The 23,351-nt window shown below is 37.1% G+C and overlaps 1 protein-coding gene and 1 non-coding gene across 5 annotated transcripts in view; both read left to right on the top strand.

Annotated features, from left to right (window-relative positions):
* TOX (thymocyte selection-associated high mobility group box) overlaps positions 1 to 23,351 on the top strand; it is a 311,684-nt gene that overhangs the window by 34,577 nt on the left and 253,756 nt on the right. The window contains exon 1 of one of the 4 annotated variants that reach the window (XM_010838994.1): positions 18,767 to 20,440. The exons of the other annotated variants lie outside the window; for them this stretch is intronic. The gene's annotated coding sequence lies outside the window, so the exon portion shown is untranslated. Of the gene's footprint in view, positions 1 to 18,766; positions 20,441 to 23,351 lie in introns of those variants that run through there. 4 annotated transcript variants of the gene reach the window in all.
* On the top strand, positions 7,571 to 7,642 carry TRNAC-GCA. Its single transcript has one exon. It is a non-coding gene; the product is annotated as a tRNA-Cys (tRNA).

The following is a 23,351-nucleotide window of genomic DNA, read 5'->3' as shown; positions in this document are numbered from 1 at the left end:
TTGGTGTTATATAATTAAAAAAAAAGAAAACCAAACGTTTGACTGGATTTAATTTTTTCTGAAAGTGAGTGTAGACAAACATTTCAGTTAAGTGTACCTTTTGATGGCTGGTGGAATATATAATTGGAATCTAATTATTGTTGATTCATTGATTCATTCACTGATGTATGCACATAAAAATTGAGGGATTGTTTTCCTTAAAGGTTGCTAGTAGAATATCTCTCAGATCAAAATTTGTCTTGGTTTTTGCTATCGTGTAGTATCTGGAGGAGCCTGACATTTTTCAGGGAGATGTGTAGGGCCTACTTCTGACTATCCTTTTTTCATATGTCATTGCTTACTTTTTTGTTTCCTTATTATTTGGCATGATTTATCATTTAAACAGATGTGAAATCTGGAGTTATTACTACAGTATTCATTGGCATATACAGTTACATTTATACTTGGCATTGCATTTGGAAAACTATATTTCAGTTTGGGATTTGGGTAGAAAATGTTTTAAATTTATGGATATTTTACTGTCTTCTAAAAATCTGTTGAAAGACAAAATTGTTTTCTAGTATCTCTTTATGCTTTCTTAAAAAGGTATTAATAACAGTGTAGACTGTAATGTTGACAAAAGCTGACATTTCTAGAATTTCACACGTCAATAGAACAGTGCAAGGAGCAGTGGGAAGACAAGAGAAAGGCAGCAGAGCATGGTAGTGGCTTAAACTGAGCCCTCCAGTCTACTGAAGTCTTAAACCTTATGTTTAGGAAAAGTCAGAATAACCCTCATGACACATTTAGTCAGCCTCAATACTAAGAAGCAAAAGATACTAAGAGTAGGTGGTTTAAAATTGAAAAGAATTGTTACCTAAGAATTAGCTTGAAATACAGTGTCTGCATGAATTGGTATATCTTTATTTTATTAGAGAATGTTATCTGTCCTTCCAGTAAGAAATGGCTAATACAGACTTGTGTGGCTGTTTTCCAGTACAGAATTAGCACAATCATCCTCAATTTTCTGAGAAGTGAATAAGGGCTCTTTGTTCTTAAAGCAGCAGGTATCTCTATCTTTTACTTTGTTTCTATAGCATTTCGTTTATATTTTGATAATAAAAACATAGTATTTTAATACTCTCAACATTCAAGTACAAATACCTAAAAGGCCTAATTTAAAATAAATATATACTTTTATAAACTTACTAAATGGAATGCTCTTATTTTAGTAAGAGCATTCTGTGGGCTAGTCATATTAAAAGTTATTTAAGCCTGAGAGTAAAAAAAAAGTTCCTACCATAACATTTCTTTATAGGCAGAGCTTTAAAAGGATTATATGTATTGTATGCCTAAAACATTGAGTATGTAACATTGTTTTCATAAAAACTTTCATATAGCAACAAGTGTCTTCTGTATCAACAGTATTTTTCAATTGACATTTTAAAATGTGAGTTTTTTTCCCTTCCTATTCTGCTACTGAGGCTTATTGGTGAATTTAGAAAGGCTAAATGTAAATATTCTAGCGTCAGAACATGTGAAAGGAAATTTCTATGGCGTTTTGCCCTCTTAGTTCCTGAAAGAGTGAGTTATCGTTTCTCTCTCGCATGGTCATTAATAATGACAGATGTCCATGGTGCGGAGTTCACGTACATTATTGTCAGTAACAGGGCTGGCAAGAGAATATTTATTACAAGAGGAGGAGGGACAGAGACATAATGTGGAAACAGAAGACAAGAGCAGAGTTCAGCTGTTTTTTTTCTATTGAATAAAATATAATCATTCCCTAAGCTTTCTTAATAGCGTTTATTTCTAAGCACTGTTATTACAAGTATATTTCATCTGCGTAAATGTTCCTTGTAGTGTTGGATTAAAAACTGAAATGATTAGGCACTCATTTTTATTTTATTTTTCCAGTAAACCTGTCTAATAACCAAATATATTGGAATGACTCTTAAAATGTCATTTGAGTTGTTGATCATAGGACAGTTTGATTGGTAAGCTCTCTTTCCCCGCCATGATATACAGAATTAAGAGGATTTAATGTAGAGACAGCAGCATTTAAATACTTATTTAAAAATTTGCTTAAATAAATATAATAATAATAATTGTAGGTTCCAAGAGGAAGAGTTTACAGAATACATTTATACAGCCTCTCCTTGCTTCTCTGCCTGCTTTTCTGTTCTTTCATTCTCTGTCCTACCCCTCGTTCTAATTTTAGCCTATTAAGGCAACTATACTTGGAATTCCTTTCCTGACTTAGTCTGTTGATTGTCCATCGAGGTACAAAGGAAAGCCTGTACTGGAGTCAGGTTTTCTCTGCTTACCCACACTCCCTCACCCCAGATACAGCAACAGAAGCCCAGAAATAGCCTCTTAAGTGCAAATCTCTAACTGACTGTGAGTTCTTTTAAGAAAATAATGAAGGGGGTGGGTTAAGGAGAAATGAAATTGGATAAATGTGAGGTTCTTTTCCTCCCTAACTTCCGACTAAAGAAAGGGAAGGCATAAGGGACATAGCTTCTTTCTCTCATTAATTTATAGAGAAAGCATACAAACTCACAAGTATGGAGATATAGTAATGAAGATACATTAAAAGAAAACTTAAAAGCCTTTTTCTCACTTAGCTGACAAAAGTCATATGACTTCTCAAGATTATTCTTGAGGTGGTTGTAACAAAGATACAGTTTGAGGTATGGCACATAGTAGGTGTCCCACAAATTTTAGCTTTCTTTTCCCTTGAGGACAAGATCCTATATTGTTCATCGTTCTATCCCCTTAACAGTGACTGTTGCGCACACACCTAGGAGGCATTAAATGAATATGTTTAACAGTTGTGTAAAGGGTAGATATGTACAGGACACAGAGGCATTAATTAAATAAAATTCATATCCATAAATATATTTTAAGATAGTTTTAGTTGTGCGATCATACTCTTTGAGGCAACCCCCTACTGTTGGTTGTTAGTAGATTTCACAGTGCTGTTTGACTCAAGAAAACCTCCTAGCTTATGTCCACAAGGTCTCGTGGATGAAGTCTGCCCAAAGTGACCCACTGACAAATGATACTTTCAATTCCCTGATTCTCTGTAAAAGATTTTCTTTTTTTTTTTAAATTTTATTTTTAAACTTTACAATATTGTATTAGTTTTGCCAAATATCGAAATGAATCCAGACTTTTACAGCATTAGTGGTTTTCCTTTAATTAAAAAAAATATATATATATATGTACCTTTTCCAAATTAAAATCAAGCTGAACAAATATAAATTGTTACAAAATAAAATTGAATATCCAAAAATTACTAGTTATGGGCTTATCAAATGGTATTAACAAGCGTAAGGCAAGATGAGGGCAAGATGAGAACTCAACTGAAATGATGTTGCTATCTCAAAAAGCTATTCTCATATAGTCACAATGAATCAAATCACTGCTGGGGTTGACTGGAAACATTCAGAGTAGAGAACCAAATTAAAATAAATCTCTTTGATTATTATGGCTCAAGGTAAAATAGTTTTATTTTTTCTCTCCTTTATAAATATTCAGTGATTTGATTTAAATTATGGGAAAATGGAAATAAATACATACACACTTTTTTGGTAAAGGTATAGAATTACAGTAGCCATGGAAAGCCTGCATGCAGTATTTGCCTTTTCAAATAACTTCCAGTGTCAGTTATCTGGCTTTTTAAAATAGGATGGAATTACCTGTTATTCCTTTGCCTCAATTTTATCCTCTCCTTCACTGTTGCTTTGAACATGATGCCAAAGGATGCTTCATTCTGCCTGACAAGCCACAGTTATTAGAGCTTTCCCAAGTAACATAATCAATACCTTCAGAGGTGTTGCATTCTACTTTTCTTAGAAATCATGTAAAAATATTTTTCCAAGTGCTACTTTTCACGGATATTGAATGGTGCTCTGAAAATTCAATCAGAATGTGAAACTTGAAGTCACCATAGATATTTTGAGTTCCTCTTCTATTGTACAATAACAGGAAAAAAAAAACAACTTAAGCAAATAAGGGTATAGTTTAAGGAGTTGCAGGAATCTTGTGTGGGAGCTAACCTAAGTTTGCTGTCTCAGCTCATTTGTGCTGTGATCCTGAATTAACTTGAAAACTCCTTTTCTATGCAAGAATCAGATTTCTTCCATTAAAAAACTTTCCAAGTGCACTGTCAAATGCAGCATGTAAAAATTTCTAATTTCCACCACATCACAGGTGTCCTCCTCCCAGTGGGAGGGGCTGCTGTCCCCGGTTCCTGGAGGAAGAGTGATGACTGCAGATATGACAGCCACTCAGGCCACTTGCTTGCTCTCTCTACTCTAGTCCCAAGGCTCATGAATTGGCCCATGAAACTTTGCCAGTGCCCAAGCTTGGAATATAGCACGAGTAGAATTAGGCTTTATGATCCTTGGTGATAGTACTAATAGTTGTCATAATTTAACTGTTGTGTGGATACTACTTTTTCCTCCATTTCCTTTGTCTTCCTTTCTTTCCTTCTGAGTTGACTCACCTTCCACTGGCAATGACTCTAGGCATTCCCAAGTGCAACCAAGACTGCCCTAGAAGGCAAAACTTACTATGTTTAACATTTGTCTTTACCATGAATTAAAGGGACAAAATGATTGTTCTATATGTAGGATTGTCAGACTTTCAATTACCTCTATTCTTTATAGTCCAATAAGTACATTTTCCTTTTTTTTTTTTTTAATGGCACATTTTCTACATCATGCTGCTGCTACTGCTGCTAAGTCGCTTCAGTTGTGTCCAACTCTGTGCAACCCCATAGACGGCAGCCCACCAGGCTCCCCCGTCCCTGGGATTCTCCAGGCAAGAACACTGGAGTGGGTTGCCATTTCCTTCTCCAATGCATGAAAATGAAAAGTGAAATGGAAGTTGTTCAGTCATGTCCGACCCTCAGCGACCCCATGGACTGCAGCTTTCCAGGCTCCTCCATCCGTGGGATTTTCCAGGCAAGAGTACTGGAGTAGGGTGCCATTGCCTTCTCCATTTCTACATCATAGCCCTTAGCAAACAAGCAAGAATCAATAAGTATTGAACTTCATTATCAGCCATGTAAATAAAATGTCAATTGTTCAGGCCCTTAGTCTGGACATATTTTAATCTCTCATCAAGACTATCTAGAACCTTCCAATTCTCACCAGGAAAGAATCAGTGCAGGAGCAGTACTCTGTGCCAGAGTGATAGCACTTTTGTGCTTGTATATATTCTGTATGTTTGGGGAGCTCTATAAGTGGGGCTCTCAGAAATCCAGGGATCAGGGCCATGAGACACACATTCTTGAGTACCAAGCTTCATGCCTTTCCTGGTCACATCCTAATGAGGAAGTGAACGACCTCACTGTTACAGAGACTTCACGATGAAAAAGATCTGAAAGAGATACGGTCAAACTTAGATGGAGCCTCGAGAACAGATGAACTATCTCCATCCAAACTTTCAGGAGACAGACGGAGCTGGGGTTGCAGCATAGACACTGGGCCTCCGGGAACGTAGGAGGAAGTACATGCTCACTGGCAGAACCAAGGGCACTCGCTTCCATGGTTATAGGGTTTAAATTCAGGGGCATATTTTTAACTCCAAGAGAAGTGGTCATCTGTGACGGCAGGAGAATTCCTCAGACATGTTCAACCCGGACCAGAACTGCCTTGAGCAATCGGTGGGTTTTTTATACCCTAGCTCCTGATGGTACAGGAGCTGTGTGACTCCGGCCCATTCCGACTCTCTCCGCTTTTGATTTGTTTGGGAAAAATAAAAAAATTCTATGACTTTTTGGACTGTTGTGAGGATTTGTTATTGTTGTTGCTCAGTCCCTAAATTGTGTCTGACTCTTTGTGACCCTATGAACTCCAGCACGCCAGGCTTCCCTGTCCTTCACTATCTCCCAGAGTTTGCTCAGACTCATGTCCATTGAGTTGGCGATGCCATCCAACCATCTTATGCTCTGTGAGGATTTAACTGTAAGATAATATATGTGAAATTGTTTTATAAAGTACGATACAAATGATATTCTAGTATTGCTCTTGATGGGGTCAGAGGTGTTGTTTTCTTGCTATTTGATTGTTATTTTTCTCCTTCCTGAGAAATGGAGCTCTGTCTCCCCTTCGCACAGACTCTTCATGACCCCTTAATAATAGGTAATCCATTTGACTTGACCCTTGTTAAAGAAAAGATTATTCTGAAACTTGTCAAAGTGATAAGGAAGGCTTTAATCCAGACTATTGTGACAGGTGGAATCAAGACTGTTGCAGTGGGGAAAACCTAGGCTCAATTCTGAATACAACAAGAATAAGTGAGGATTTATAGTCAGGGAGCTAGCTTGCAAGAGAGATTGGAGGCTAGGAGATTATTAAGGGTAATTGTTGGCAGGGGTCATTCTTGTGAGACTGACCTCATAAAGGGTGATCAGATACAAAGGACAGGATGATGGGAGATGGGGAATTTGATCAGATATTGAGGATGGGGGAGATTCTCTCTAAACTGGCTTAGAAGAATTCTTGCTGAAACTGGACACTGCAAAGACAGAGCTTGCAGCTCAAGGTCGAGACATGGTTGGAAGAGGGCTCAGAGGAGTCTGACTAAAGTTTGGTCAAGGAGTCTTTGTCAGACTTCAACTGCTGCCTTTCTCTCTTTGCCTTTACTTCTCTAGTCGGCACGTCTGCAGCCATGGTTTATGCAGTGACTATAATGCTGACCAAAATTCTAACATCAGTAGACATAAAATCCTATGATTTTTATGTATTATTTTTACAGATTTTTTTTAGGCTAACATCTCCAGAATCAAACTTATCAACTCTCTTTCATCAGTTTTGCCATTATCATCTTTGTTCTTCTGGGTCCTGGCTAAAAATCTGGATTTCTTCTTTGCACACTTCATCACATCAGTAAATGCTGTCGATTTGTCTTCTTGGAATGCACTGGAATTCCTGTTTTCACCAGTACCATCTCATGGCTGTGTCCCTGAAAGAGCCTTTATCTGCTGTCCCTGCCTTCGGATCTGCTTACATGTAACATGTGATCTTTCTTAGTCACAATGTGGTTTCCTTGTTCCTCAACTGGCTCCTTACTTTCTCTTGCATGAAATCTTAAACCTGGCGTGGCCTCCACATGATGCTGGCCCTCTGCTTCCAAAGGCCTGGCATCTCATGCTCCCTCTGAATGTTGTACATAAATTCTTGTGTCTCCATCTTTTCTTTGCCCCTCTCACCTCAAATGCTCACACTTGACCAGGTTTTTTGCTTCCTTTGGGGCTCAGGTTCTAGGGTCAAATCTTCCTTCTAAACTTTTCCTGATCCCAGTTCACCTTCACTTTTCTCTAATTTCAGTCTCTGACATTCAGAGGCAATCTACTATATTTTAGTTCTTGATATTGCACTATTTTTACACTATATTTCACTGTCGCTTCATCTATTTTTTTGTGTAAATAAGTAATACTTCAGTGATGGAGTACAGCTTTTAGGGGCCAGACATTTTTCTTCTGGATCCATCTGGATATCTTACAGCATACATGGTAGATAAATGTTCGTTAAAAACTTATTTTTTGATTGATGATTAGTTTTCTTACCAGAGGGCTTCCCTGATAGCTCAGTTGGTAGAGAATCTGCCTGCAATGCAGGAGACCCCGGTTCGATTCCTGGTTGGGAAGATCTGCTGGAGAAGGGATAGGCTACCCACTCTAGTATTCTTGGGCTTCCCTTGTGGCTCAGCCTGCAGTTCGGGAGACCTGGGTTTGATCCCTGGATTGGGAAGATCCCTTGGAGAGGGGAAAGGCTACCCACTCCAGTATTCTGCCTGGAGAATTCCATACAGTAGAGTCTGTGACGTCACAAAGAGTTGGACACGACTGAGCAACTTTCACTTTTACTTTTCTTACCAGGAACATGTTTCACTCTTTACCTGCTGCTTTTTCTCAATTCTACAAATATTCAGCATTTTGCTAAGATAGCAAGTGTAGGAACTATATTTTCTGGTTAGTTACCAATGCATTTCTTGGGTACCCACTCTGTGAGCACTTGAATAGCACTCTGAGCAGAAAACACCAGTTCTTTGCCTCTCTTCAGTGGAAGTTTGATAGATATTTGTTCAGAGAACTGATAAATGACATGTTTACAGACAGGTTTACTGTTGGAGAAATTAGGAATTGTGAGGTAAAGAGACTTGCCCAAGGTTACTTATTTCTGTGGCAGTGTTTGTTGCCATGATTGATGTGGAGAATTAAAATTATTATCTGGACAATTCAAGGTATAAAAAAAAGTGGAAAATCTATAAATAATAAGGGCAGTGAGGAAATAGGAGAATGGTTTCTAAAGTTTGAGAATTAATGCTTTATCTTTGCGTAATAATATATACAAGCCATATTATTTAGGTGAAGGAAGTGCTTGATCACAACTCAGGGGTGTCTTTGGGGGTCCTCTGGAGTGTAGAGGGGTGAAGGGAGGAAGTTATGTTGTGTCATTTCTAGATGGAACACTTAATATTGTTTAAGTCAGGTCTTCCACATTTGTCCAAGAGAAGGCTTGAGTTCCATTAAGTAGATTTATGGAGACCATGAACATTCTTCTCTAGCTCAGGGATTTGTGTTTAATTTTCTGGGATACTGTCCAATGATAATGTCTTGAGGACTTGAATTCTGTGAAAGAAAAACTTAAGATAAAAATATTCTACTATCCATGCTGGCCTCAAAGTAAATTGGACCCTGAATACTATGGCCATGATCCCCACACCCTCACCAACCCCAACAGCTATTTGGTTTCAAACAACATATTTAGTGTGGTTTTGCTCAATAAAGTTTTGGATATTTGTTGCGGCTGTTGTTATTTTTATTCATTTTCTGAGGTTTTCTTGATGGTTTCTAGAGCTAGTGAAGGGATATTTAACAAAATGCAGAGGTTATAATGGTAATAGAAACTGATGAAGTTTATATGTTGCTGATCTCTGAGATGCTTCTAGCTCCTTCTAAGATTAAACAGAAGCATGGATAGAGGTTTGCATGTTCCCAGGTAGAATCAGTTAATGGGGTTGTTTTTTGTTTTTCAGCTTTTTTTAGTATAAATTTGAAAACTTAGTTTAGAAATTCAACTCTATTTTGTCATTTTGTCAGTGTAAGACACAATAGCTGGAAAAGATAGTCTGATGGTCCACAAAGATTTCAGTAGTTTCAAATTTTCTGTGATATGCAGCTCTGTGACTGTGTTCAGAGCAAGATACCATACAACTAATTCTTTAATCATTACTATGTAACTTGCCAATGATTAGCATAATTCATTTCTCTAAATGTCTTCTATGTAAGGCAGTTTATTCTTGAGTAGGAAGCCTTCCTGCATCATTGGTATGTGATGATGTCATTGATCTATTACAGTCCAGCAGTGGCAAAACACCGTGATAAGAAACGAAAAAGAAATTCAGTGTTTTTTCTACCCGTAGGGCAGTATATTTAGGAACATTATTGCAGAGAGTCCCTTTTCTTTCTTTTCCTTTTGTGTAAGAATGCCTGATGATCAAGGAAGGATGCAGTGGAAACTGGTATTCTTGTATTGGTCAGAAATGCAGAAGTCTTATTTCTGTTTTAATTAGTGTATTGATTTATTTGTTTATATAGTTACAAACTAAAAAACAACAACCACCGTATACTTGAAATACCTTGGATTTCAACTTATTCAACAATTACCTGAATACCTATAATGTGTAATCCACTGGTTCCTGAGGAGAGTGAGAGAAAGGGAGGGAGAATACAAGAAAATCAGAAGCAGCTCAGACCTTTAAAGAGACACCCTGGGAAGAATTCTGACATGCTCCTTCTTTATCATCCTCTGCATCCAATGTGCTACTAACACCTCTCTGTTCTTGCAATAAATCTATCCCCTATTCACCACCACCTTTTCCTTTGTACTTCATCTCTCTGATATCAGCCCTCATCATTTCTCACTGGATCACTTGAATATCCATCTTTCTTGCTGTCAGCTCTTTTGTGTGGCACAGGGGCCCTCCTGGTTGCACACCTGGCTTCCTCCCACGTATCTGCCCTCCACACTACTTCACGTTTACCATACCCTTGAACCTGCCAGTACCTTGCTATTCAAGCCATCATGAAATAACATGGGCTACTCTTCCTGCCTCAGATGCTCCCCTTTTTGTCTTACCTGGCTAACTGCTGCAAACTCTTCCCATATCACTCTCAGAAGTCATCTTTGCAGCCTCACCAGACTCACTTTGAGTTCGAAGTGCTTCTTCTGGACGCCTTGATGTCTATAAATACCTTATACTAACCTTCAGACAGCAGGAAATATTGTCATTGTTGGTGAAGTCATCACAAACCTAGCGTCCACAATCCAGCTGAGTGGCTGGGTTCCAGCAGTCATGTCATGACAGCAGGTTAACCTCACCTGTCTATGCCTCAGCTTCCTGATCTTAAAGTAGAGATAGTATTACCCAGCATTTTGGGCTGTTGTTAAGATTAAATGAACAAAAATATGCAAAATACTTAGAATGCCTGCCACACAAAACTAAGTTTTAACAAAACTTGGTTTGATTTTTATTTTTCCTCTTCTTTGCTTTTCCTTCCTCTCCCCTCCTCCTCTTTCTTCTTTTTATCTTCCTCTTTCTCCTCCCCTTGTCCCCAGTCCTTGTCTTTTTCATCCTCTGCCTCCTCCTCCTTTGAACCATCTCTCCAATCTGGCCTCTGTGGAAGCTCTGTGGATACTGGGACTATGCTGTATTCAATTCTGTGCCCCATAACCTATTGTGGAGAATACTTCTTATTGGACAGTGGGGAAAAATAACCATGTTTTTTCCACCTTCAAAAATTATTTTCACTTTTCAGAGTTAGAAAATATGTTTCATTAAATTAATGATTAAATCCAGAGGTCACTAGAAAACCTGTGTGAATACTAGATATCAAGGATGAGGTCCTAGGAATATTAGTAAATAACTGGGGTCTTTTTGTTAGTCATTGTCACAAATATTCAATATTATGGGATTTAACTTGTATTTGTTATTTGATTTTTGTGCTGCAGCTAGTTAAGATTGTAAACATTTAAAGCATTATTAATCTGTTCTCAGAAATAATGTCAAACATTTCTATATCACTTTCTGTGTGTCAGGAATGTATATAACTATTATTATATATAATAATATATTATTATTATATATAATAAAAATATATAACTATTATTATAATTGTACCTTTTCCTACTAGAAAAGAAATGACAGATATGATTTTATTTCTTGGAAAGTCAAAGAGAGAAATGCCATTTTCCATCAGTGAAAGATGTGTGGAAAACCTTTAGGTGTCTGATATGCAAATTAAATAGGTAAAATTAAGTCTTAACTTTTTAAACTAGTGCCCACAGTTCTAATCAGGGATGGAGTTTTTCTTTTTTAGCAGAGAAGCATCTCCATCTTTGGGGGCCTGATCCTTGGTGTGAATTCTTATGTCCAGCATTTACAAAGAGTGACATCGGGACAGCCAAGCTTGTGAAAACTATAAGGTCCAGTTTTTCCACAGTGTCTTTAGAAATGGAGGAGTGTGTTTAGAAATAGTAATGTATTACAGTTATTATTGTAGTTTTAAATTAGAACATTAGATTAGCTATATCCTGGAGATTTTTTCCTTTTCCACAAATGAGAATTTTCAGGAAATCTGGTTTTCTGTGCTTAAATAAGTTCAGAAAATGGTAGCACACCAAACTCTGCTTCTTTTGGGTCTGCAGTGAGATTAACAGCTACTCAGAGGGTCTGCAGAAAAGGCACTTGTTCAGTTGTTTACCTCACTATTTCTGGAACCCTATCCTCCCCTACCTCAATATCTACTAACATTTTCAGGCACAGTAGTGATCTGTGGGACAATCTGTGTAATATTGGTGTTTACCATTTGGGATGCAAAGATGTGAAATGTAGTGCATTATTTTTATTAACATTAAGTTTATCATATTTTAGTCATCGCTTACTCCTTGGAAGAAAAGTTATGACCAACCTAGGTAGCATATTCAAAAGCAGAGACATTACTTTGCCAACAAAGGTCTGTCTAGTCAAGGCTATGGTTTTTCCTGTGGTCATGTATGGATGTGAGAGTTGGACTGTGAAGAAAGCTGAGCAACGAAGAATTTTTTTCCTTGAAGGTACCTGGGCTCTCTGAGTTTAAATGATATTCATAATCTACATTACACAGAGCAGAAAAAGTAGTAGATTGATACTGAAAGAATCTTGGGAAAGGTTTGAAATGCAAAGAATTTGTGGGATTATAGAATTGAAATGTAAGACATAATTTCAGGGAGTATGACAAGCAATCCATAATTAGTAAAGAACAGGGCTCTTTTTGTTAGTCATTGTCACAGATATTCAGTATTATGGGATTTAACAGCATTTGTTTTTTTATTTTTTGCTATAGCTGGTAAAGATTGTAAACGTTTAGAACATTATTAGTCTGTTCCCCAGCAGCAGTTGTTGGGTTGCTCACTCACTGTACTTTGATTTGACCTAATAATGGAGAAGGCTGCTAATGAAAGCTCACTGGAGTTTCTTTTGTACAAGTGAAGCAAAGTTCCTACTTGTTTAGGCTTCAGCCACAACAAAGTTGTTCAGAAATTATCCTGCAGCACATGTATACAACTTGTATACAACTACTGTGAGTTTTTTAATTTGGCATAGTTATACCACGTAATGCTTTCTATTCTTCACAAGACTGGCATTCAGCAATATCCGAGAAGAAAGCATGTTGTTCCCCATGGTTTGTTATCCTTTCCCTCTTCAGTTAAATGTTCTTTCTTTTTCCTGTATAGCTTTCGCCACTGAGGTTTATCATTTGACCAATTGGGCCATCTTGTTTCTATGAGGAGTTTAGCGTTCAGAATTATTTTATCTATAGAAAATATTGCTGCATCTGAAGCTATCATTGGTAAACCCTGAAAACTATTCACGTATTGATTTTGTTAACACATGAAACTTAACTTGATTATTCAGCAACTTTTGTTCCTTTTGGAACATGAACGTTGATTCTCAGGTGAACTTTTAGAAGGAGGGAACCAGAAGTGGAAGAAACTGAACGTTAGTTTGGAATGGAATTTTGTTTCTACCATAATTCATATAGATATGCGCCATTTTCTTTTTCCTTCTACCATCTATGAAGGTATAAATGTTTCAGCTCTGAAAAGGAGCTATGCACTGGAAACCTGATGAGTTCCAGAATAATCTTTATAACTAACTGGCTAAATGGTTACAAACAAGATGTTTAACTTTTCTGAACGCATTTTGGGTGTGCGTGCGCATGTGCACGTGTACGACCACGTGTGCTCAGTCATGTCTGACTCTTTGCAACCTCCTGAACTGTAGCCTACCAGGCTCTGTCTGTGGGATTTTCCAGGCGAGAATACTGGAGTGGATTGCCATTTCCTCCTTGAGGGGATCTTCCCAACCCAGAGATCAAACCTGTGTCTCCTGCATTGGCAGGCGGAGTCTATAACCACCGAGCTACCTGGGAAGCCCTGTTTCCTCATTTGTAAAAGGAAGAGGTTCCATGATAATATCTTTAGTCTAACATGCAAGTAGTAAAAATATATGATATGAAACCTGTACTCAGTTACTTCTACAAAATCATTAATAACAAAACTTGCTATCTACTTTGTATTAACTTTACATGGCAACAAAAGATAGTAATGGCTTCTGCATCACTGAAAACCACTGAACTGATGCACAATTGTAATCCAAATTAGTCACTTTTATTCTAACAATCTCATTACTCCTTTGCCCACTTTAAGTTATTCTGATTATATTTTGCTAGCTCTTTGGGAGAAACGGGTTATTTTTTTAATTATGAAAATGTTATTTCAGTAAATGTAATTTAATTAAAATGAGAATTTCTGCCAGCTGCTTTAAAATAAATACAGTATTTTCTCGCTAGTATGAAAGGAGTTACTATTGCTGTCTCATTTCCTCACTAATATGCTGGTGTATTTAGCTTGAACCTGAGCTGGTGGAAGTTTATTCTTAACCAAAGCAGTTCCTTTTTCATGTAAGTAGGTTAAATGTGAATTGGGCAGCCTCAGGGTGCTTTTTTGTTGTTGTTGTTCAGTTTTAAAAGTCCCCTCAAGAGGGCCCCTTTTGGAAACCTAGAATCATATGTTTGGAAAGTTGATCCAAATTAACATTAGAATGGTCCTTTTATTTTTAAAAATTATACAGACTATTTAAAATATGCTAAATTGACATAGACCGAAATAAAACTGAATAAGGGAAGTAACATTTCTTGTTTTATTCTTCCTTTGGGATGAAAGAACTGAAAACAGAAAAAACAGAGTGTGTGTTAAGTGTAGTACAATTTCTATCCCCAGAATACAAGAGGAAATGTATTTGTACAAAAGGTACAAATTAATGTCATTCATTTTCTTGTGACTTTATATGCCTAGAATGGTGTAAGCAGATCAAGAGTTTATATGTGTTTTGACTTCTGAGAAGTTGTTTATTTATTTTAAAAGAAATATTACATTAATAAATTACTAGAATTGCAATTTTAAATCATCTCATTGATAGAAATGCAGGCAGTTGATGAAGTATATTAATGTTTCTTCTCTTTTGCAAATTGTATAGCAAATTTTTCCAGAGTCAAGACTGTACAAACACTTTAATTTGTTGGAAAAGACTGAGCCATTAAATATGAGTAAAATTGCTTAAACTGATTTTTAAAAATACCCTGGAAAACTAGAGAACTACAAATTACGCTTTGGCGGTAATTTAAGTCTCTACAATAACCCAAGTCCCTAAAGGTCTTAAAAGAGTGACAGAGAAACCATGATTTTCAGACATGTGCATTATATATGCTAATGGCTTTCAGTGAGAAAGGTTTATATCCTTGTAATAGAGGAAACATTCATTTTTAGCATTTCAGACCATGGGGAACACAGTAATTACAACAGGCACTAATACCTGTCTCCTTTCTACCCTCGCTTTCACCCACCTCCCCTTCCATGTACTTGAATTATCTCAGCAGAGTTAGTAAAAGAACTTTAAACCTGTGTCATTTCCAAAGCCTTTTTTATTCTCTCTATAGTACGTTTAGTACAACATTGGTCCTCCAGGAATGTGTGACATACCTTATGTAGATATATATCATCACAGCTAAAGGAATTAAGGATATTTTTCTTTACTTAAAAGTGTTCATAGACATTCCCATTTATATGATTAACAATGATGATTTTCAGAAGTTCAGTACTGAAGTACTCTTTTATAGTTAAGTTTAGGTCTAAAGCAGTAAAAATCTGTGTCTGTCTTCAAGAAACATTATCATTAGCTAGAACAGTCTGGCCAGTGTCCAGTCTTTTGGAATAAAATAAATCTGCCATTTTTTTTGTCAGATGAAAAATAGAAAAATAAGCAGTTAGCACTTGACCTGTGGTATATTCTATACAGGTTTAGTTAGCAGGCAAATCCTGTCTCAGCCCCATCAGAGACACAGTCTTGGCAGTGTTTGATCAAGATTCTGACATTCTTAATCCTCTATTAATTAGTACTTTTATTGAGGAATGAATATATAGGATTTCACTAGAGAACTCCTTGTAAGTAATATCAGCTAAAAATGTGCATTGTAAAGCTAAAAACACCTTTTCTAAAGAAGTTTTGCAAGTTTATTTTTACTAAAAACAGGCAAGAATAAAAATATGAAATAAATCCTTAAGTCTTTCCCCCTTTACTGTGAAGGATTCATATGGCTTAATTTTCCTGATAAAGGCATTAAATTAAATCATTTAGAGAAGTTAATCTATATTATAAGGGGGATAAAAACTAACTTACTGCAGCAGTCTTAAAGCTTGATAATAGGTCTGATTTCCTTTTATTCTCTAATCTTAACTCCTCTCTGTCTCTATCACACACAGACACACACAAACATCCTTTATTTCTTAGAAATAATTGTCAGAGATTGTGTAATTTTTGAGGAAACAAAAAGTTATAGAGGGGGACTTGACTTCAATAGTAAGGGGCAAAGGTTTGAGGAATTTTATGGTTGTTTCAACTTCTGTAACTGGGGAGCAAGTATAAAACAAAAGCACCAGTTCTTGACTTTGTTTTATAAATGGAGAAGATGAGCAATCTGCAATATCCCTTTAAGCTGTATACTTAGAACAGGTAGTAGTCATCACCCAGAAGAACCATTCTGGTAAAGCACACTGATAATAAAAGCTGAAACCGCCTCCTTACTTATTCCCATGCTGCCTTCAAACTCAATTCATATTAAATTATCCAGTTAAATGTTCCGTATTTATAAAAGTATTATGCTTTCTTGAGTAATCACCCTGCTCCCCCTTGTGTTGATATTTGCTCTAAAAGCTAATTTATTTGGACATATTCTCCCTGGCCCACATGACAGACTTGTATTCATGCTTTGAGTCTTCTTTAAGGATTTTTTTTCCCAGCAAAGCTTTGCTGGGGCTTCCCAGGTGGTTCAGCGGTACAGAAGCAGCCTGTAATGCAGGAGACTCAGGTTTGATCCCTGGGTGGGGAAGATCCCCTGGAGAAGGAAATGGCAACCCATTCCAGTATTCTTGCCTGGGAAATCCCATGGACAGGGGAGCCTGGCATGCTATAGTCCAAGGGGTTGCAAAAGAGTTGGACACAACTTAGTGTAACAGCAAAGGCTTTCCCAATCTCTGGGGAGCTAGGACATCCTTCTCCTCTCCACCAACCTCCATTACAGCACTTATCACACTGCTTTGTAGCTATTGGTCAAGTTGTTAAATCTTCCTGATGTGAATTCTTAAGGCTGGTCATATTTGTCATATTTACCCTAAGTTCCCCAGTGCTTGCAAGGTGCTTGGTGAGTGGTAAGTACAGAATGAATATTTATAAAAGCCTAGAGAAAGTGTTTGTGGTGGCATGAGCTGAGACCAAGCGAGAGAGGGAAAGAAGGAGAATGAATGAACCAGGAGGAGGAAAAACCACATTGCTGTGAGGGTATATTACTTCTATATTTTAGCCCCTTTTACTTTACTTTTGCATTTGAATTTTAACACAAAAACCTTTGCTTCTGTTAAATAAGGATCATGTGGGTACTTTGGTACCTTTTTCTGGGGTTGGAGGACATAATGGAAATCCCCAAAGTGCTGTATTGGGGGTAACTTCTAGATGTGTTTTGTTTAGGAAAAATAATAGTCCTCAAGGTGAAATTTTGAATTCGTAAAATATACATTAAAATAAATTAATAAAATTTAAGAAGTTTAAAATACTAACCCTAAACTAGAAAAGAGTTAAGAAAGATGAGGAAGAGCGATGCAAATTTGCTCTGCCATTGCTTTCCTGGCCTTCCTGACTGGGGCAGAGGACTGGAGTCTGCTTTTTGCCAACTCTGCCTTCTTTCTCCAGGTGATGTCCAAGAGGACCTAATTCCAGACCTCTGGGTTGCTTGTTGGCTAGATCCCTTGTTTTATGTAGGAAAGTGTCAGATGGTGCAATGGTCAAAAGTAAAGTTACAAGCTCTACTCAGGGACTCACTGTCCTCTCATCAGGTAGATGGATCACTCGGGCACTAACTATGAAACTGGTGAAGAATCTTAGAGGCCAGGTGGGAGTTCTGCTGGTAGTGGGAAACTATGGAGTAGGGGAAGAGAGGGGAATTTTTTTACCAGATAAACATTTTTTTTTGGTTATTTAAAAATTGTGGTAGAGGAAATTACAGAAGACAGAGACCATCAAAGAGAGGAAATGCCAGGTAATTACTAAACTTTTACTGCACATTATCTTTTAGAGATATGAGGATGTATCTCTGTTCACAGGAGGTAAAATGGTTCATGGTACTGTTTTCGTTTGTTTTTTTTTTTTCCTTTATCAAATGCCTTTTCTCAAAGCAATCAGTACGAGGTGCTTTAGTTACATTTATTGTTGATGATCCACACTGATAGTTCAGAAGCCGAAGCATCACCATTCATAATACCTTGATCCAGTCATTTAATAACATATTTTGATCGTACACATACTCAAATGCAGATTTGCTTTGCAATTTTGAAAAAAATTTTGTTTTCATCTTCTATTTTGCATTTTTACAATCTGTCATATTTACGGTACAATCGCTTGGTAATCTCCTGTAATCCTTGCTGACTCAGTTCTTAGTAAATCAAAAAAGATGGAGCTTTATGGTAGACTTTAAGTGGGGAGTGACAAAAGTGAAGGACGTTTAGTGTGAAAAATTCCATTGTGTTTTTCAATTAAGTTTTTCCCCCAAGAGTAGAATTGTTCACCAGCTAGTCTTGATAGGCTAGCAGTGGGGTAATTTCTCATCCTTAATATAGACAGTGAAGGAGACTAAATAGCACAAAGCAATTTGCCATCATGGAGGATCGGTCAGCACCGTGCATCAGAAAGAAATGTCCTCCATGTACCCATTCAGAGCTCTGTGACATTGGTGAATTATAGTCAGTCTCTCTGAGTCCTGGTTTCCTCATTTGTAGCATGGATAATGGTATTATCTAATTGACAGTGTTGCTGAGAAAATTGAATGACTTAATATGTAAAATTTGCTTCAAAAAGTTCCTTGCACTGAAAAAGATTTGTTGTTAGTATTATTGTATTACTATTATTCTATCAAATGATAGTACAAAGGACAGTAGTGAGATTGGGAGCCAGAGGGATAAAGACAAAGAAAAGAGTTGTATGTGGCGGGGGGTGGTTCCATAGTGGTCCTGTGGCCAAAACTCTGTGCTTCCAATGCAGAGGGCCTGGGTTCAATTCCTGGTCAGGGAACTAGCTCCTACATGCTGCTATTAAAAGATTCTGCATGCCACAAGGAAGATTGAAGATCTCACATGCTGCAACTAAGACCTGGCACAGCCAAATGAATGAACATAAATATTTTTTAAAGTTAGGGTAAGTAAACCTGTTGAGATAGACCGAGTAATCCATAAACAAAGACAGAGATACATGAGGATATCAAATTTTGCCTTACCAAAATTAAACACTATGTACAAGAAGTGGCAGTGCCACTTGAAACAAAGCTGAATGATAAAGTAATAACATCCTAGTAACAGGGGAAATGGTTACACGATTTTAGAATTTTAACAAAGAATGAAAGCTTATTATTTGTCTTTGATTATGGAAAAAGTGACTATGGTTGATCTTGGGAAAAAGATAAACATACATTAAGCCAGTACTTAATTACCACCAAATTCTTTGTTATTACCTAACATAAAGCATGGAAACAAGAATTCAATCACTTCCCAGCACTGCAATAAGAACTATTTTCTAGATGTTCCCTACTCATTTCTGGCTACAATACTGAGAGTTCTTTTGAAACAATGCCACCAAGCAACACTAAATATGTTCTCTCCCACACACTGCATGTAAGTGAAATCAAGTAGAGAACAATTTCACTAACTGTTTGCCAAGGTCAACTTTTCTGTTTTACAAAGAGTAATGTGTTTTCCTTGACAAATAATGTAATACTTTCTGCATTGAAATATGGGCCTCCCGATAGGGAATTCTTCCTTGAATAATAATATAAATCCATGTTATCTAATTTGACAGTAGACTACTGTAAGGACATTTAAGAATCAATATTAGTGTTAATTTGTTCAAAGGAAATACATTTATTGCTAGTTCTTTCTTTCTTTTTCCACACTGTATTTTTACTAACCCAGTAATATCTTTTTCATAAAATAATTCTTTAAAACAGTAAAAAGATTCCTTCATTTTTTCCTTCCAGTTAAATTGTTTTCTCCCTATACCTGAAACAGGAGGTCTTTGGGGGCTCACCTTATCTTCAGTTGAGCATCAAAGATACCTTCACCTTCTTTCTTATTCTCTTAGGAAACCTGTATGTGTACTTATTCAATTTGATTTTGATTTTGGTGACATGGGGAAAGGGGAGTAAGAAGATACAATGCTTCAGGGAATTATATTCAATATCCTATAGTCAACCATAATGGAAAATAACTTTTTTAAAAAAGAAGATACTGCACTTTTGCAATTCTCTTCCTTTTATACTCCAGAAAACTACTAAGAGCAAACTGGCTCTTACTTCCCTAGTGAGCCATCCTCATTATTTAAAATTCCTCTACCTCTTCCTTACTACAAACCAATTGGAAGGCTGCCAGTGCACTAGAGCCAAGAGAAGTTCAAATCCTCTGGCCAGATTCCTCTTGCTGCTCTTAAGAGTGCTTTATTTCTTTGCCTCCTATGTTCTAGAAACACCCAGCCTTGCTAGAAGTTGACCTTCAAGGTATGTTTGTTGAACTAGACTGAAGGCCCAAACTCGGTATCTCCCTCCGTACCCTAAGCTCTCTGCTCAATTTCTGTTTCAGAGGAAACCTTGACTTCTTTAACTAATACCCCCTCCCTCTTCTGCCCAGAGCACGGACTGACCTGACTTTGGTCTACATTCTAGGGGGCCCTGTGGATATTTACAAATAATATTAAAAAACAATAGTTCTACTGTTGACCGATGAGAAATTAGGACATCTGGAATGGTGTAAGACAAACTTCTTTTATCTACTATGGTGCCTTGTAGTGCTTTAAGAAATAATTTGCTATAGTAATCGCTTTTACTAAAAAAGATTCTTTGCTGATATTGTTGGTAAATCATATGAAGCACTTAAAATTTCTTAAGGTTTTCACGATTTAAGTTTTTTGAAGATGTTTGAAAAATAAGTGATTATTAAAGGCGTACATATTACCTGTAGAAAATATAGAAAGTGAAGCTATAAAAATGTATAATTATACCACTCAGCATGCATTTTCTTCCAGCATTTATATGTGTGTAATATACAAATATATGTCATTCATATACAAACTGTTCATTTATGTAGACTATATGCTGAGAGAAAGAGAGAGGAAGGCGTCTATGTACTGTTTATATTCATGAAGAGTGCCGTTAGGAGCATAAGCTCTGGAGTAAGATGATGTAACTTAGACAAGTTATTTAATATCTCTGGGCCAGCTGTGCTTGTTGAGAGGATTAAATGAGATACTAGGAACTAAATACTTACAGAATGTTTTCAGTGTCCAAGACATTGTTCTGTTTTTCATATAATGTCTATTTTTAACTCTCGGAACAAACCCATGAGGTGTGTATTTAGCACTTAGTGTGTTGTCAGGTATAGTAAATGCTAGCTATTTGTAAAGATTTTTTTTTTACAAAATGTGGCTGGTTAGTAATACGTTTTGTAATGTATGTTTCATTTTGTGTTTAAATATTTCCCTGAATAAGGTTTTTATTTAAAAATAAATTGACTAGTTTATATTTTAAAGCTTAAATCTAAGGACATCATTCATACTCTTTCTTCCAGGGAGAAAATTCAGATTCCTACATTAGTAAAAGCTAAGGAGTAGCTTGTCATATATTATCTGTTGTTCCAAGTCAGATTATACTTTTTCTAAATATGTCATGATCTTATCAGTTCTTCCCAAGTAATTAGTTAAAATGTGGAAATGAAACTTGTTGCAAATACTCACTGCTTTGCCTTTTCCTAGTTGCTCCTCACATGGGAACCCAGACTGTGCACAGTTGGTGTCTTTATCAGATATGCCCCAAGCCGAGGGAATATGGCTTTCCAGTTAATAAAACCTGTGGTGGGAATTTCTGCACTGCGTGCATTTCCTTTATATAATAAATGACACACGACAGCAAACATTTCGAGGGGTTTCCATGAGATTTAGTCCTTTAATCAGGGAAGACTACCAGTGTTCAGAGATTGTTTTTCACCTCAGAGGTTGAGATTGAGGATAAGTGTAACTACAGTCCTAGGGACATTGTAAAGAGCATCACCTAATCATATTAGTTTCACTGTAGTAACATCAGTACATTTCTTGGGTCTCATGGTTTGGGAACATTTCCAATGAAAACTTTACAAATTACTCATTTTTCTTGATTTTTATAGGCTTTCTAACAAAATGTTTTGATCTCTTTGGCAAAAGAAATGTATATGAAGAGTGTCCTGTTTCATAGGGTCACTTGACAGTTACTTTAAGTAAAATTATTTTAAGACTTCTAAAGAATAACTCGAACTTTTGCATTTTGGTGCCAGTTCTTTCTAGGATGGTGTCCAGCAGCCACTGCTGTCACATCCTGAGATGGCTTTCTGGGCAGTCTGGTTAAAGTTGCAGGATGGAATAGACAGTCTTGGAGATTGGACAGTCCAGATAAAGTGAGCGAGTACTAGCAGTGCAGAGACCCAGGTGCTGACTTGGGAAATTCAGACTTTTAGAGAGAACTTTGTGTGATACTTAGAAAGGCCTTCCCCGCTGTACTGTACTTCCCCACTAACGTACTTTCTACTTGATTTTCTTTGAAATATTTGACTCTAATGATTTGTTTTTGACTAAGGTGTGGGGCAGGGATCTAACATTTTTCCCTAACAGCATTTTATCATGTGTTCAATTTCCCGCATGTAGTAGGATCAGCTTTTGGCCTTTGCGTTTGGTTCAATCCATTTAGGCTGAAACATGTGCTTCTCTGTGGTGGCTGCGCTTGAGTCCTCATTTCCCATCCCTGGCCTCCTGGCTGCAGCCTTTCTTGTTGCCTGGAACTCTATACTGGACTAAGGCTAACAGGTTAAACAGAGGGGCAGGACACATTTGGCTCTTATTCTTTATTCTCAAGCTCAGACCTGAGAAAATGGCACGGTGGAGGCGAGTAGGTACAGAAAGCCCTCCCCGGGTTTGCCTCGAGCCGAGTAATAAGCTCATCTGGTCCCTGTGTGCTACTGTTGATTCAAGAGTAGGGCTCCTGTTGGTTTACAACAGTGCTTGTCCCCAGGGCCTTTTTGCAGCTGATCTGAGCATGGCTCCCCCTTTGAGATCACAGCAAGCCTGGCGTTTGAATCAACTCCAGAGTATACAAAGTAAATCAGCAAACTGGTCATCGTATCAGCTCCGTGGGCATAATGCAATCCAAGAAATGTCCCTGGAAAACTGGAAAAGCTCTTACAGTGAAGCCAGTTAGAATTTTCTTTCTTTCCTCCTTTTTTTTTTCTCACTATCTGTGAGCTTGTAGTGGCTAGTGGTATGTAGTAGAGAACATCTCTATAATTTATGAGAGAGTGTACATTTAGAGGAATGTATTTGGTTTGTGGTGAAGAAACTTCCTTTTGCAAAGTTTTAACAGGCTAGTCTTTAATATAATTCTCAGAACTATGTTGGGGTTTTTTTGTTTATTGTTGTTCCTGGAAAAGTTACTAAACATATTTCTGAAACAATGTATTTGTCTCTGTCAAAATTTTAATACCAAACCCCAAACCTTTCTTCCCTTTTAATTACCAAATACTGACGATGTTAAATTACATGACACAAGTCACAAAAGCCATTTCCAGGGAACTCATAACTGTAAGGATAGATTGGCAGGATAAAAGAAAACAGTTCCTCATCTCTGACATTTGGGAACA

The sequence above is a fragment of the Bison bison genome, unplaced genomic scaffold, assembly GCF_000754665.1.
Source record: "Bison bison bison isolate TAMUID 2011002044 unplaced genomic scaffold, Bison_UMD1.0 scf7180017864108, whole genome shotgun sequence".
NCBI lineage: Eukaryota > Metazoa > Chordata > Mammalia > Artiodactyla > Bovidae > Bison > Bison bison.
The sequence above is the reverse complement of the archived record's forward strand: the minus strand, read 5'-3'. Positions and strand labels throughout refer to the sequence as shown.